Source organism: Argopecten irradians, chromosome 12 (assembly GCF_041381155.1).
Source record: "Argopecten irradians isolate NY chromosome 12, Ai_NY, whole genome shotgun sequence".
Lineage (NCBI taxonomy): Eukaryota > Metazoa > Mollusca > Bivalvia > Pectinida > Pectinidae > Argopecten > Argopecten irradians.
The window spans coordinates 135561-153601 of record NC_091145.1 but is presented as its reverse complement, the minus strand read 5'-3'; the positions used below and the strand labels follow the sequence as shown (position 1 = coordinate 153601).

Sequence of the window (18041 nt, the reverse complement as noted above, 5' to 3'; positions counted from 1 at the left end):
AACTGCTATTCCGAATCCGTAAAATGCAATCATGGTCACCTCAGCCAAAACACAGGGGCACGCAACTTATGACAGAAACTTTTACTAGTAATTTGATACGTATGTCATTAAAAGTATTGGAGACCTTTTGATATGCACATGTATATCATGACGTTTCAAGTGGCTGCCCGCATTATTTTTTTGTGAAAAATGAATTATACGTATCTGTTATAAAATTAGGTTAGCTTTTTTATTGTCATTATTGTTATATACACTGTATGTGATATTTAAACGAAAACACATATTTTACCTAAGAAGCCAATGATATATATAATGTAAGTATCGGTTAGCTTGTTAACTTACATTATATATAATAATAATAATAAAAATACTGTAAGAGGTATCTTCATAATTCCAATTGTTCTGAAATCAGAACGATTTTTTAAGTGTTCCAGCAAAATTAATGTAGTGTAACTTACTTACTTTTGGAGAAAATCGTCTTTTTGTGTCCCTACTTCCCTGATGCAAATTTGCACTTGGAAGGTCTTTATCACTACGGTGTTTATTCACGTTGAAAACAAGCGTTCTGACGCCCTTCGCGGGTTAAGTTCATTTTACGAATTTAAAGTCAACAGAAGAAGCGGAATAATATCAAGAAACAATGCATTTTCAGCTCTAATATCGACATTAGTCGGGCACAAAACCCAATATCGGATAATAAGAATTTCCTGTAATAGTTGCAATAGGAAAATATTACGATGTCAGTAAATAAATGTTTAATTTCTTTCGTTTGATTCAATTTATAAAATTGTTGACTTGATCCCGAACATTCCAGTGACGTCACTTTTAGTAGGAATGAATGAAACGGCAGTCAATCCCGCCAAACAGTGACGTCACAATCACCGGAATGAACATTCTGTGTAAATAACAAGCAATTTGCTTTCGTTTTGATTACCATCTTCTGTATGTATAATGAAAAAGTTGCAGGATAAACAAAATACCCGGTCGCTATCTTACAATAAAAGTTTTATTTTGGTGTCGACAGGGAAAACAGAGATGACTCTGCAAAACCTCCTCATCTCATCTCATCGCACAAACGATAGCAGCAGCGATATTAATTATAGCAAAATAAAAATGTCCAACGTTGGAAATATTGCAAGTACATTCATTATTTACATAAACCAGTAATTAGAATAATCATTTATTTCATCTAGACTAAATAATTTGCGAGTCCCGTACACGCCTGCAAGGAGACGACTTTGGCATATCGCTACCCACGATGCTCTCGATCGTGGTCTTATATTATGTAACTTTTCATGGGATATTAATTCTAGATATATCTGTTTTCGACAGTTAAATTTCTTTGAACATGTGTAAAACAAGCAGTCTCAACTGCTATTCCGAGACCGTAAAATTCAATCTTGATCACATCAGCCAAAACACAGGGGCACGCAAATTATGACAGAAACGTTTACAAGTAATTTGATACGTATGTCATTTGAAAGTATTGGAGACCTTTTGATATGCACGTGTATATCATGATGTTTCAAGTGGATGCCCGTATTATTTTTTGTGAAAAATGAATTATATATATTATATATATGTTATAAAATTCGGTTAGCTTTTTTATTGTCATTATTGTTATATACACTGTATGTGATATTTTTAAAGAGGCCGTGCCAATAAGCATCAAGCTTTAGGTGGAAAGTGAAAAAAATAGAAATTCAAAATATATACTTTAAAGTAACCCCCTTTGGCTAAGAAACAAATTCCATAAAGAATTAAGTTGTTGGGAAGGCCATTTTACTGATTGGCATGGAAATTTGGTTGCCATGGCAACAAGGTCTCACAATTGGAAAAATGTTGAAAAAGAAGGATATTTATATGGAAAATTCAAGCATTTATAAAAATGACATTTGTATGAAAACAATATATTTTCATAATATGAAGTATATTTGATTAAAAAAAATCATCAATAAACAATCCAAAATTATAGGATGGTTGCTATGGTAACAGTAAATAGCCACATCCCTGACTTCCAAAAATTGACGAAAAATGTGTACTTTTTGTTGAAAAATTATGGAAAATCCGTACATTTGCCATGCAATTTATATTACTGAGGATCATTAATGGATGTTTAAGTAATGAAAGAAAAAATAAAATTGGGTAGAAAAATTAATCTGTTTTCTTATTGGATGACTGAAATTAGGTCATTTTTACACATTTTTACTAGAAAAATAGGGTCATTTCTGTTTGTTATTCTTTCAATGTTGTATTTGTTTCATTCAAAAAATAAATATCACTGCTGGAAGCTTATTGAGTATGCTTAAAATTAATTAATTATATAAAAAGTTAAATTTTAGGACCATTTGTCATTGAAAATGTCCCTAGCAACATTATTTTTTCCTTAGCAACAGCTTATTATTGCTTATATTTCTACTGCCTCCTCTTTCAAATAGAAATAATTATATTGTCACTATAATATGTGAACTGTGACATTACTTGACACCAAAAATACAGTTAATTCCTTTCACCAATTTGGACACCAAACCATATAATATATACTGTATGTAAATGGATTTGAGGGAAAAGGCAGATATAGAGACAAAATTGCATCAATAGAAATTCTTTTGTCAACTTTTATTCAGCTTATAAAAATAAAAAAGTCATCACACTATAAACATATGCCCTCATCAGTCATCAGTCATCACACTGTAAACTTGTGCCCTCATCAGTCATCACACAATAAACTTATGCCCTCATCTGTCATCACACTGTAAACTTATGCCCTCATCAATCATCACACTATAAACTTATGCCCTCATCAGTCATCAAACTGTAAACTTATGCCCTCATCAATCATCACACTGTAAACTTATGCCCTCATCAGTCATCACACTGTAAACTTATGCCCTCATCAATCATCACACTATAAACTTATGCCCTCATCAGTCATCAAACTGTAAACTTATGCCCTCATCAATCATCACCTTGTAAACTTATGCCCTAAGCAGTCATCACACTATAATCTTATGCCCTCATCATTACTGAGACATCAGTCATCAGAGTGTAAATGTATGCCCTCATCACACTATAGCTTTTGCTTCTCATCAGTCATAATTACTTGACTGTAAACATACACTTATTACATCAGTCATCACACTATAAACTTGTATGCCATCATTCAACATACCCTCACCAGACTGAAATATCTTTATTAAACATCCTTTCACAACCTTTGATGTCCTCATTAAAAAAAATCAACTAAAATGTTATGTCCATATGGCTTGATAACAGATCTCTGTAGACTCATTTTGTGAATGTATCTGTTCCAAACTGAAATTACAACCAACACACTTTAAGCTTATTAATTTATCTGAATTAATAAGCATCAGTTTGGTCTTCTGATATCATACACTTTACCAAACTGTGATGGTCAGTGACTCAGTTCACAACTAAGAGTCTGCATAGTGGTTAAGATGTCCCGACATATTACCACAAGCCCTCCACCTCTTGGATGCGGGTTCGAATTCCATGTGGGGCAGTTGCCAGGTACTGACTGCTGGTTGGTGGTTTTTCTCCAGGTAGGCCGGCTTTCCTCCACCAACAAATCTTGCACGTCCTTACACGACTCTGACTATTAAAAGGACGTTAAACTAATATTAAGAGTATCCAGCTTCATATCAATTGCTTGGTGAAAGTAGAGTGATAAAATGTCTGCTAGACAGAACTCCATGTATTTTAAGTATAGAACAAGCGCCTTCGATGGTATGTACAATTACTATGGGTCTCGCACTGGTATTTTGTGGAACTTTCTTAACTTGGTACACCTTGACAATTGGTCCATCAGCAATACCTGATCCACTGAGTCTTTTAATGCAGATGTCATTCTAGAAGTAAAAATAGAAAAAAATATTTAAAATTTACTACTAATTGATTTCTAAAACAGAATGTATGATTAAATGATTAAAATTAAATGATACAGATAATATTGCCATAGGCAGCACAAGTTTCAGAGTCAACATTTTAACAAATTAAGCTTAATAGAATCAGAATTAGAGACAGAAAAGTTTGTACAGATGGTCAGAGGGACACTACATTAAAAACACACACACACATATGTACACGTTTGTGTATGTTTTATGGTGGAACAATTAAATGATATGAATTGCAGTAAAACATCCGATGATTCCATTCATCCGTGTTTTACTGTTCAAGAAACATTGACACTTAAGTTCAGTATACAGACTGTACCGACTGTTTCTAGGTCTGTGTTTTACACACATATTGGTTTAAGCACTGGGGTGTCAGTCTTTTGTATCGTTATCTTAAATATTTAAAATGTCACAATATGAAATATTCTTGTTAAGAGAACAATCAGTAACCTATATTACTAGTATTAGAGTACATGAAATCATTTCTGTTTTGTCTGACTATACATAAAAATAATTTTATATACCGGTATGTAAATGTTTCTACATAATACATGATATAGTGCATTTATATAGTCTACATAAGAAAAAATTCCTGTACTACTAACAAATTACAGTAATGAATAGCTGTACAGCACTTAAAGGACGTACAGAAACTAAAAGCAGAAAAGGAATATCCAACAATCATTCATTCAAGATATTAATATTTTAATAAGTTACTTACACTTACTTAACTAAATATTGCATGTTTTTTAATTTTTTATTTTTTCATGTATATTTATAATAACTTATACACCTAGATTATTCTAGATAATATAAAACAGTCAGTTTCTTCAAAATTTTTATCAATTTACCTTTACCATAATATGGTCATGATCAATGATGGATCCAGAAGGAAAAAGTTTTGACAATCATGCGACCGCCCCCTCCACCCACCCCCACCCCCACCGGAATTGTCTTTGATTCTGCCACTGGTTAATGTACTCTCATCAAACTATATATAGCTATAAGGTTATGTTATGAAAATAAGTATTTCAATTAAGTACAAAATACAACTTAGGCCTACTAACAAGAATGGCACCGGCAATAGAATAGAATATATGAAGTGATTTTTGTTGGAATTCATTCAATTTCTGTCTCATTAAAACATTTGCATAATAAAAAAAACTTACCAAAAGTAATCCTGTCATTTCTTCTCCATTCCTCCACACATATTAAGGCCAAAAACATAGTTAACAGCAAATTTATGCAGGCTTGAAAACATGCTGTTCTGTAAATAGATCGCCTTTTGTTGTTTCATGAATGGAGAGTTCCAGGCAAGGGAGGTAATTATATACTCAATCACTGGCAAGGGAGATAATCCAAATGCTAAATTATGCCAAATTTCAGGAAATTCACAGAAACAATATATGATTTATTCTTTCGATTCCATTTTTCTACCCAATTTTATTATTGATTATTTTTAACCAATTAATGCTTATTGTTTTAGTATTAATAACATTATCAAGCAATGAATGGATTTTGAGAAATTTGTCATTACTTTTAGCAACGTTTCAACATATTTTAACTAATATTTTGGGGGTTTCCGGCCTCTTGCATCTTAAGAAAATTATGAAAACATATTTTTTGTTAATTTTTCACACGCCTATAAGGATTTAATCAATTTAAAATGTTGTGCATTATGAAACATGGCATAGATTTTAAGAAATTTCGTTATTTTTAGATTAATGCATTTCTTCACATACATAATTGTATATACCCCCGGTTGCCATGGATACACAAAATATTTTTTCATATCAACCAACTTTTTATGATTAGTTCTTTATATATAACAAATAAACAAACAATCATCAACTTCTGTGATTTTCACACTTTCCACTAATATAGTGTGCGAAGCTCGATGCTTATTGGCATGGTCTCTTTAAAAACGAAAACACATATTTTACCTAAGAAGCCAATCACATATATAATGTAAGTATCGGTTAGCTTGTAATAATAATAATAATAATAATAAAAAACAGAACAAAAACAATAGGTCTTTTCACCAAAATGGTGAAAAGCCCTAAATATCAAAAGCCAAGATGGCTGCCTGGCGGCAACCTTATTGACAGATCAGTCCAAAAACGCAATATGCAGAACTAGGTCCCTAGGGGAACCTACATATGAAATTTTAGACAGATCCCTTCAGTATTTTGTGAGAAATAGCGATAACAAACTTTAACTATCAAAATCCAAGATGGCTTCCTGGCGGCCATCTTGTTGACCGATTGGTCCTAAAATGCAATATACACAACTAGGGCCCTAGGGGAACCTAGATATGAAATTTGAGACAGTTCCCTTCAGTACTTTCTGAGAAATAGCGATAACAAACTTTGAATATCAAAATCCAAGATGGCTGCCTGGCGGCCATCTTGTTGACCGATCGGTCCCAAAACGCTATATGCAAAACTAGGTCCCTTGGGGAACCTGCATATGAAATTTGATAAAGATCCCTTGAGTACTTTCTGAGATATAGCTATAAAGCGATAACAAACTTTAACTATCAAAATCCAAGATGGCTGCCTGGCGGCAATCTTGTTGACCGATTGGTCCCAAAATGCTATATGCACAACTAGGGCCCTAGGTTAACCTACAAATAAAATTTGAGACAGATCTCTTCAGTGCTTTCTGAGAAATAGCGATAACAAACTTAAAGTTATTTGTGCTGTATTTTTCATACTCACGAATCAAGATGAGCTTTTAATATGTTATTCATCACCAAAAATTACCAACTTTTTGAAAATAACAGTGCTTTCAATGCATAGGTTTTAATTTTAAATGTGCAAATAAGAGCTGAAAATGATTTTTGGCAGTACTGCCAAAAATCATTTCTTTAATCAATAGTGAAGTGAAATGAGTACATACGGTGAGACCATGAAGCCAAATTGTGGTCTACATTTTATTACACATTTTTACAGTGTTTTTAGTAATTATAAAGAGACTTCTGCAGGTATGCTTTCATTTAAACATATTTAAGGCATAAAAACAACAATTTTTCAGTACAAGATTTCTGTGTTATAACTAATGTTTGTAAGTCATCTGAAGCCTTTTAAATGGTTTTTACAGCTTTATTCATCAAACCTTATGGTTTTTAATAAATTAATGTTGAAAACATAGCATGTCCAAATTATCGCCCAGTTACGGTACATATAACTTTAAAATATCCAAATCCAAGATGGCTTTCATCCCATTATCCCTTCTTTCCTTCCCAATTCTTTGTTCTTTTTTTATTTTTTTTTCTCTCTCTCCTCTCTCTCTATAAAAGAAATCAAACAATGTAATTATAATGATGAAAGAAAGATTGGCAGAGTGAAAGATGTGTATGGAAAATAATTATATCAATATTTCATGATTATGTGATTAATGTAAAACTGATGTATTGTTTGACGAAAAATAAAAAAATACAAAAAAAAATCCAAGATGGCTGCCTGGCGGCCATCTTGTTGACTGATTGGTCCCAAAATGCAATATGCACAACTTTGGCCCTAGGGGAACCTACATATGAAAGTTGAGACAGATCCCTTCAGTACTTCGTGAGAAATAGCGATAACAAGAATTGTTAACGGACAGACGGGCAGGCGGACGGACGGACGGACGGACCACGGACCACGGACAAAAAGTGATTTTGGATTCTCGACACAATGTTTGACAAATCTACATTAAAAAAAGCCAAAACTAGGCGGTCTATGAAAATAGCTCACCCGGAGAACCTTTCAGAATACCTATGGTCAACCAGTGCCTGTAGCTACACTTATACTCTTCTAAAACCCGTTGTCATATTTCAAATATATAAGTTGCATTCCAATTTTGCCTGAGGTGGTCAATAGACACTGACCACAAGTACCTGGCTCGTTTTTTTTAATGGCAACTAGGATTTATAAGTGAGAAGGATTTGTCATTCAGAGTTTTGGACGAATACGCTGCAAGAGCTTTTGTGTTTGTGCACTGACCGTGACGTTGGGTGATGACGGATTTTACTTTGATATCCTCCGACTTTGATGTAGCTTGCAGGTGCCAGGCTTCCCGTCAAACTTTCTGAAGCAGGTTGTCATTTCTTGAGCTGTCATATTTTTTTCTTTGAACGAAAATTTAAGACATTTATTCTAAATCTTCCATACTTAATGCAAGTAATAAACTTTGTGAAATTTAATAAATTTTACATTGGCATTTGAGAAAAATAGTTTTTATTACTGGTTCACAGGCGTTTCGCGTGGTGTTTAGCAGAGTAAAGAGACAGTGACAAATCCTTCTCACTTAAAAATTGTAATGAGGAAAAACGGTATAAAGCTAGTATATTAATAATCCGAAATAAAAGGCCAAAATAAATAAATTCAAAGTAAAATCAAAATCATTTCTATGGAATATATATTCAGCCACTATAGGGCCTTCTTCAGTCCGAAATACTTAAAAATTGTAGTTCTCGTGTAGATAGTAGATAGTTAGATCTACCACTACAAGCCAGGTACCTGTACACTTAACGTCATTGTACCCAAATTGATACCCTAATTGAGAAAATAGCTGAAACATTTATTTTAATAAAGTTTACCTCATTTCTAAATTCTCAGTTATGTACACCAAATATGCATCATTTATTGATAATCATGCTTCGTTTTATGCAACTATTTTGTTATTTTCTCTGAAACATAACTTTGAAATTGATAACTTGGTCTGAAACGTGTGAATCCCTAGAAATGTGGCAGTGCAACAAATACTATTTGTACTATCACTGAGAAGTATAAAAGTACGATTTTACTAGCGCCGTATCACACAGTCTAGACATTATCCTTCCGCATAGATCTTCGGCGGACAATTTTTGCAATCACTTCTAAATATGAATGTTTTATATTTCATCTGGATTTTGTTGATAATAAAGTTGTTTCTAAATAAATGTATGATAAATTGTAATTACATAATGTATGTGCTATTTATTTTTAATGACTTGTATTTTAATGACGCACTTTTTTCTTATGTCTCTCGTTATAGACTTGCACAAGCCCAGAAACTAGCAATTTTTTAAAACAAAAATCAACAAAAATCTTATACGATTGAATTGAAATATAAGGATTGAATCTTACTTTGGTCGATTTCATGGGGTGATAATTGAGTTGAAACAAATTCAACATGAAATGCTTCATCACCCCATGAAATCGACCAAAGCAAGATTCAATCCTTTAATAGTTGGAAGTTCGCGGATATTGCACAGAATACAATCATTTGTAATGCATGGGCACTTCTATAATTTATCTTGTGCACGTCTGCACGTTGTGGAAGTGCAAGAGTAATCAGGCACCAATATTTCTTTGACTTTTAATAAACACTCATTATTCTATGTGAATATGCAAAAGGACCAACGGTGAGTGAAATTAAGCCTAGACCATTAAATATTTTTGTTTGTTTATATACTGTACATGTATTGGCAATTAACAAAATGATACTCAGACTAAACATTGGGTCGAAGTAGTCATCATTCTCTAAAACCATTTGTACTCTTAAGGCACTGAGTGATATTGAAATTAGTATAAATAAAAATGGTCTGTGAGAAATGAAATTTTAATTTCCTTCAGATGCAATATTTGTATAAAATTTCGTAACTGTTTCTCATATATTGATTGGCGTTTTCTCCTATTCGTTTTTGGAATGATATTATTTCAAAATGAATTACTCACACATGAGTAGGGAACGTCGTTAAATGACCCTGGCTGGTAATAGGACTATTAACATAATAAATCAAACCAAACATCTTTATGAATTAAATATTATAGTGTTATAACACTCAAAGTGGTTGTTATTTGTTCTTAAAATCTTGATGTCATGTCATATGGAAAACTACACATTTTCTTCAAAAACTACACTTCACAACAAAATTATGTAGGCAGGTCTGAAACATGATTAATCATAATCTTATATGACATTTGTTGTTTGGTATGCTTCATTTTTTTCTGTTTTGTTTTCAAAAAGAGCATACAAACTTTATTTTGATGCTTTGTTATTTCTTATTACAGTGCTTATTTTTATTGTTAGAACGATTAATATCATGTCTCGAAATTTCTAGCTTTGTCACATGATGTGTACCCAAATTGATACCCAGCAAGAAAAAATATATAAAATTAAGAAAAATCAATTTATATAGATTTTTGTGATTTTACTTTATAAAAGAAACGCAGTTGCATTTATTATAACACCTAAGCTTATATAGTTCCAATGTGGTGTATTTGTCAAAAGACCACTATCAATTATTTGTAATGATTGTAAAAAATTTCAATGTAAAAAATCTACAAACATAATTATGAATCAATCAAGTTACAAAATACTTGAATCTAGAAACAGTTTTAGTAAAAATTAAGATGGAGAAATAACGCTATACAAAGAGCAATTTGAACATGACTAAATAAAAAAATAATGTGTGGCAACTATATTTTATCTAAATTTCTGTTAAGTGTTTATATCTTAAATTTCATTATTTAAGGAAATTTTCTTTGAGGAGGCCTTACGCTTTGAAAAAAACACTTTTATATTACAAATAGTAATTGTCGCACGGCCACATTTCGAGGGATTAACACGTTTCAGACTGAGTTATCAATATCAAATTTATCTTTCAGAGAAAATAACAGAAATAGTTACATAAAACGAAGCGTAATTATCAATGTTTACATTTCCGTTTTGTCTTTGCTATATAACCTTACCAGCTGCGAAATCGTTTACACTTGAGTAAACGCAGTGGTTGCCGCGCAAGAATACACACACCGGAACACTGACTTCCGCAAGTAGTGTGAATGCGCATCCGGTTAGGCCTATTGTTTCTGTATGAAACATCTTCAATATATTGCATGTATGAATGTTATGTAAATCTTAAATTATATGTCAGCAAATAAAAAATTAACAAATATTGTGTAAATGGGATGAAAAAAGATAAAGTCAATGTGGAACTATATTTTGTGTACTCTCTAAATTTGACAACATTTCCCGCCAAATTGAAGCCAGCTGTTCCGGGATTCCATCAATTGACCGGCTGTTCCAACGATCGTATAACATTGGAAAAACAGAGTTTTATTTTATTTAAACACTTGATTTGAATGAAATGGTCAATCGAAATGTAAATATAAGGAATAATTTTTATTGTTTGTTGTTTACTGGTGTGTAAACTGCATTTTTTGTACAGATACAGTACCTGAACCGTTTAACGTTCCCAAACTTGCGTTTCGTTTGCGTTTGCGTTATTTCCGTTAGCAATCGTTAGCGTTAGCAATCGTTTATCGTTAATCGTTATCGTTTGCGTAAGCAATCGTTAATCGTTAGTTGCGTTTACAATCGTTTGCGTTAGAAATCGTTTGCGTTAATCGTTAGCAGGACCCACTTCCGCTAACGTTAACCACTAAAAATAGAACCAAATGCCGGTGAGATGCTTTGACGATCCGGATATAATGTTCGTTTTTATCTACTAAGATATTACGTTTACCGCTTCGTGTAGAAGAGATTATCACAACATCCATGAAATAAAAAAATGAATAAAATGTATTGTATTGCATTTTATATCTCTTTTGGATGTAAATATGTTTGTTAGAAGTGGTTGAAATAAAAATATGTACAGTAACAAGATCGCATACATGACGCTCCTATCCGTGAAAACGTTCTGAAATACTCGTATTTAAATGACATTTCAAAACTTAATGTGATTTTCACTTTTTTAATATTCTTATCAGAAACATATATCTTATATATGTTTGTTGTTACTATGATTTCTGCGAAAGTAATTCAAATATTAAGGTAGTTTTCTGGTGAGGATTTTGACGTGAACAAAGGGACGTAACTCTTTAGCAATATTACTGTGACGTAAACCATTTTTAAAATATGTTTTGGTTATTAAGGTGTTTACTGTTAAAAAATAAACTAAATGTGATGTTTCCATGAAGTCACAAGTGTTTATTTTTAGTTTTAGTAAAAAATAGTATCATTTTACGACATATCGTATATCGGCGCAATGACCGGAAATGTAAACAATGTCGGTCGAGTTTTCATGTGTGTGGTGAGAGTGACGTCTTTCAACCGTCATTAGGAAAATAATATAGAGTCAGTGCACTTGTAATGTGACACTAGAAGAAAGACAAACATGAAACACCAAGATTTAGTATATCGTGGAACTTTAATCAATAGCAAACTGAGTGGTGACTAGACGGACAGACCAACTTGCAGTTGGGCAGTCGAGCTCATGATTATAAACTTGTCAACTGGACATCTGCCCTGGAATGTTGAAAGAGTGATCATGCTGATAATTTACGACAGTGTGTTTGATGATGCAGTTGCGGAAAATAAACCCTGTCTTACATCGATTTCACGTAACTGCCTCTAAGTACTAGTACGTAATACTGACTGACACTGTTCAGAATATCTAAAGCTAACAAGTTATTCAAAGTCGCAAGATCTAGATCTTCCAACTGACGGCAGTAAATAAGGTACATTCTAAATGTAAGTACATTTACATTTTTATTACATTATCTATAAACGCAATTATCAAATGCAGTATATTAACAATGTGTAAAACACTTATTCTATAGCTAAAATATTGTACATTGCACACAGGTTATATTCCCATCAGCCCCTCCACACATACAGTTCAAGTACAGTTGAGTACATGTACAATGTGCACACATTCATTTATCAGATTTAGGTCTATAATTTATAAATGATTCTAGGTTATGGTATTAAGAAAAGAATTAAAACTTGTTCATCTCTTGTCTCTTCTGAACTGATATTGTTGTAAAATTTATGAAAGTAACAAATCATATTTCTTTGGCACATGAAAGGCCTACATGATATACATCTGTACATGTATGTTCTCATATTTTTTTTTACAGAATGGCTGCAGGCACATCACAGTATTATTCGACTAGGAACTACTCCAGGAGCAAATTTGTGTTCAACATGTGTGTACAAGAGGAAATAAAAATTCTGTGATCAAAAACATTTTCAGTTTTGGTACTCTTAACAATTAATTTATCATAATAGTGTAAAATTTTCTTGGAAATGTGTCATACACATAATGTGAAAGAGGCATATATACCTGGTGTATGTTATCAGGTGAAATTCTATTATGTGAAATAAATAAATCAATAATGCAGTATTGTGTTAGCTTCTTTCATGTTGGATATATAGACATGAACTATACATGTGTAATATAAGAGGAGCAGACAAATACATGACAAGACAAGGGTTCCAATCTTGGATCTCAAATTTACAGATAAACTACTGTACCTAATACTGATTCAGAACCATTACACATGTATAGGAATAGTCTAGATTAAATTTCTTATTCCTGCCAATGAAGTCAATTTCTGGTGCAAAATCACTGATATATACATGTAGTACCTTTCACATACAATGTACATATATAAATATATATATATTATATATATATTTAAAAAAAATAACAACAACAAAATTTCTTGCTAGCACTTTTGTTGTGTCATGATTGATGGCTCTTTATATATACCTGGTATATACTTATTAGCTGTAAGGCGGAGTAAATTAAACATGCATTGATTAATTATTTTTGTATAATAATGAATTGGATACAGAAGTCTGAAGCAGATGTGAAATGGAATTCTAATGATTTATATTTTTTTTACAACTTATATTCACTATTGACATCATATTTAAAATGGATATTTCTTTTCCGACATTTAAATAGTTATGGCATTACAACATTCATTCTTCTTGTGAAAACAATAAAATGTTAAATATATATAGGTGAAATTAAAAAAAAAAAACTATAAAAAGACATTTTTTATTAAATTAATTTATTCAACATACTTACATAATTGTAGGTATGTAAAATAAATATGAATATTATAACTAAGACCTGAACTTTGTGGTTCTGTCAGTCATGTTAAAAGTGGCAAAATTTAATATTATATATGATTCTCGATGTCCTCTATTTGTATCTGAAAAACAATATAAATTTTGAAAAAAATTAATTAACTATATACTTTTGCTATTTTGGAAGAATAAGAAATGTTTGTTGCAATGTTTGTATTAATTTGGATGCACCCCAAATGAATAGCAATGTATTTGGTAAATCGGGCCAGGGGAGATAACTCTGTAATTTTTTGGTTTTCTCTTTTTTCATCATTATTTCTAAAGTTTCAACACTAACCTATTATTTTTTTTTCAAATATTTGTTCATTTAGGTCTCTTTTATCATATGAAAAAAAATGGAGAAGATGTATTTACAACAATTTGGATAAATTTTAGTTTAAAAGCTAAAATAATGTATTTAAATCATGCCATACATAATCAATCATACCTGGATGAAAATAAGAAACAAATGGCAACACATGCGTTTTCATGTACAATTTTTTGCTAAAACTTTGTAAATGACATAGTCATGAATCAATTTGAAGAAGAAAATTAACCTGATACTTATATTTTGTTTATTTTAATAATTATTGTTCATAATTGAATTTTTCATGGAAAATTGATGAAAAAAGTGTAAATAAGTAGGCATTTTCAAGAAGCTATAGAGAAAAAAGATGCACACCAACATATATTTTTTATTGCATTTTTTTGTTTGTCAATAACCCCTCTTTCAAAAAAGTCATAAGAAAAAAAACTGTATTTACAAGAAATTTTTGACCCCTCAGCAGAATACATCCTTAACGAAACTGTCTTACAGAAAATGAATGCCAAAAGCATTATTTTAGGAAGAATCCACGACAACTGAAAGATTACACAAGAAAATAGCTAAAACAGATACTAAAAATATAAAGATGTTATTACAGACACGCTGGGTAATATTGTTCTTGTTATGTTAAATATTTTCGATGTACGAAGAACGCAAAAAAAGACTCGGGAGATTTGTAAATAAATTCGTGAAATTTAAAAATCATTAATTTGACGAGTTTGAACACGCGGAATAGGTGAGATTTGGCATTTACATGCACATATTTTTAAACGCAATTAATTAGTACTTGTATTTATATGAAAATTGAATAAAATGATGTAAATGTTTGCAATGTACGAGTATACCTACAACTTCATGTAGAACACGTGTAGAGAATTCGAACTGTGCAGGGGTACGTCACATTGTAAGCCTTCACACGTACTGTACGCGTGTCAAATCAGACACGGATATACGTCTAAGCTCATATCAATAAAATCTGAACAGTCACGGGCACCTTCTCACATGTGTTCGTTGTTATTTGTACCTGGAATCTCTTCAATTCCCAGCGTGACGCGCACGGGTATTTCACCTGCGCAGGTATATAGGTCACGACTGGTGTTACCTTGTGTCGACCCCCTGTAGCTGGCCACGGGAGGAGTTCACCTGTAATTAACACCTTCTTGGGAGGGAGATTAACTTTATACCCAACTTACCTGTGCCCCATACACTGTGACAGTACATTTCACGTACACATATATATGTACTGTCGTATTTCAAAGTTTTGATGTGTGCAATATGCTTTCCTATATATTACGTTGGAATGAATTAGCTTACACTTATACATTGCATGAATAATTAATTTGTTTAAACTGTAAATTGAAGAGTTGCTTGATGTGAAATGTGATCAAATGACTATTTTTCTTACACCAGTTACAAATATACGTAGAAAATTGTCGCAATGCAATTTTACAGTAATCTTCAGTGTACATACATGTATGCAAGGACGTATATGACTTATAAATCCTTGATGTATGCATGTGCATCACTATCTTCACCGTCGTTGTCATCAATGATATGCATAAAAGACTTGATTTGAATATAAATAACTGGATGTGAAATATTTTCATTCTTTATATCTTTATTATATGCATGAACTATAAAATGAGAGAACTGCAAATGGCGAAACACGAATTCAAATGTTCAATCTTTATTACAGTACGTAGCTGTGGCGTTTGTATGTGCATTTGTAAATGTACATGTACGACCCTAAAATCGATGCCTAGTCAATTGTAAGCAATGAGTTTTTATGAATACACACCCTAGTAATATACAGCGTGTAATCCGTTATGAAACAAATATTCCGAGAATACAATTTTCCATGGTAAGCGAAAGAGCCTTTCGACAATCTGAAAAAAACCCTGAAACTTGTGATTGATGCGGGAAACACTGTAAGATGTTAATTATTACAATTGTTGAGTTATGAAACATCGATAATAGAAATCAAACATATAGATGGAAATTTGATTTACTGCATTTTAAATGTGTTTGTGTGAAAATGTTTTATTCGTCATTTCAATACCATGATACTATTTAAAGTACCAGTATACGCCTGATCGCTTCACTAAAGTTATGACATTGTGACGGTAATATTATCAATAAAGTGTTGTTGTAACAATTTGTTTGTTATTTCTTAAAATGTCAGACAAATATGACACTTAGAATAATACAATTCTCTCGTAATACATACGGTTGTACACGTAATTTGTAAACGTACATTTTGTACGTGTGAAGTGGAAACTTCGTATCGAGTACAGTCGTGTTTGACTTCATTGTGTTATTATCAGTAAAGAGATGTTGTAACAATTTGTTATTTCTTAAAATATCGGGTATATGAGACACTTTAGAATAATACCATTCTTTCTCCATATATACAGTTGCACATGTAATTTATTTTGTAAACGTACATTTTGTACATGTTAAGTGGAAACTTTGGATTGAGTACTGTCGTCTTTGACTTCATCGTGTCCATATACAGTCAAACCTCGATGTATCGAAGTTCAAGGGACCGTCAGAAAAACTTCGAAACATCGAGACTTCGAATTATTCGTGGTTGAAATTAGACCGATGGTCTTTTTTACCATGCCCAACTGTGGTAGTTGTGTACATGTCGTCTCCGTTCCGTAAACTTTATAATCATGGTATTTACCACAAGCAAAACAAAATAAAAATGAAGTATGCAATTAATCACATGTATTGCTATCGTTAGCAATACATACGTACATTATAAACAAGACTAACGTGTACTAGGCCTAACCCATGTACAAGTGTTCGTTTGGTGACTATTTAAGCGATGGATGATATTACGGAATGAATATAAAATTAAAAACGAAACTAAAAAGGAGGAACCAAAAGCGCTACACCACCTACAAAATACTTCGATTTAGAATGATCGATTTGCTCCAGTATTTATGCCAAAGTTGTGCAATGTAACAGTTTTGAGTATGAGTTACTAATAATGTGGCTCGCTGTTTACCATTCTGTAAAATTCTACAAACCGCTACCAATGACGGCGGCGAACATCAAAAACGACTAACTGTATCTTTGCCGTACTAATGATTTAATAACGCAGCTTGTAAAAACAAAGCACCGGGTATCGGTCTGATTAGTGATATTAATTATCTTGATGATATCAAGCTAGCAACACAAGCTGTCATAATCCCTATTATCCGGCGAAGGGCCGTCGCGAGACAGCTAGGTGTGACAGCATGCCGCGGGGTATCGGCGAACACCTGATCTGTACAGGTAAATTTTTATTCGAATCATCGAGTGTCAGTTACCTATGATTCTATAACAAATGGTCCATGAAAAAAGTTCGATACATCGAGAACTTCGATTCATACATGGGTTAGTTAGTAATGTTATATAGTGAAGAAATTCGGGACCAGACAAAAAGTTCGATACAGCGAGAAATTCGATTCATCGAAGTTCGAATCATCGAGGTTTGACTGTAGATTTTATAGGCAAATGTTTATATGATATACAGAAACTTTAATCCCGAACATACTCCAGTTTTTCTTGTAATTTCGTTTGTATTTCAGAACGTCAAGATCCGTAATTTATTTACCGTCAAGCCGTGGCCGTGATTATAATAATGGTGTTTCCGGTTTATCATAGCCGATCGTTTTGCGTTTTGCGTTAATCGTTAATCGTTAGCCGATATTGCGTTAATCGTTTATCGGTAATCGTTAATCGTTAGCGTTAGCAATCGTTAGCGTTAGCTAATTATATAACGGACGATTTTTTGCGTTGCGTTTGCGTTAGGCTGGGAACGTTAAACGGTTCAGGTACTGTATTTCAACATGACACGCGCAGCGCGTCATTTAAAATATCTGTACAAAAAATGCAGTTTACACAACAGTAAACAACAAACAATA

The 18041-nt window shown here is 32.4% G+C and overlaps 1 long non-coding RNA gene across 1 annotated transcript; it reads left to right on the top strand.

Annotated features, from left to right (window-relative positions):
• The first annotated feature begins 11715 nt into the window (after positions 1–11715).
• LOC138336230 (uncharacterized) lies at positions 11716–13065 on the top strand. Its single transcript, XR_011210403.1, has 2 exons — positions 11716–12413; positions 12803–13065. It is a non-coding gene; the product is annotated as an uncharacterized lncRNA (long non-coding RNA).
• Positions 13066–18041: the final 4976 nt, after the last annotated feature.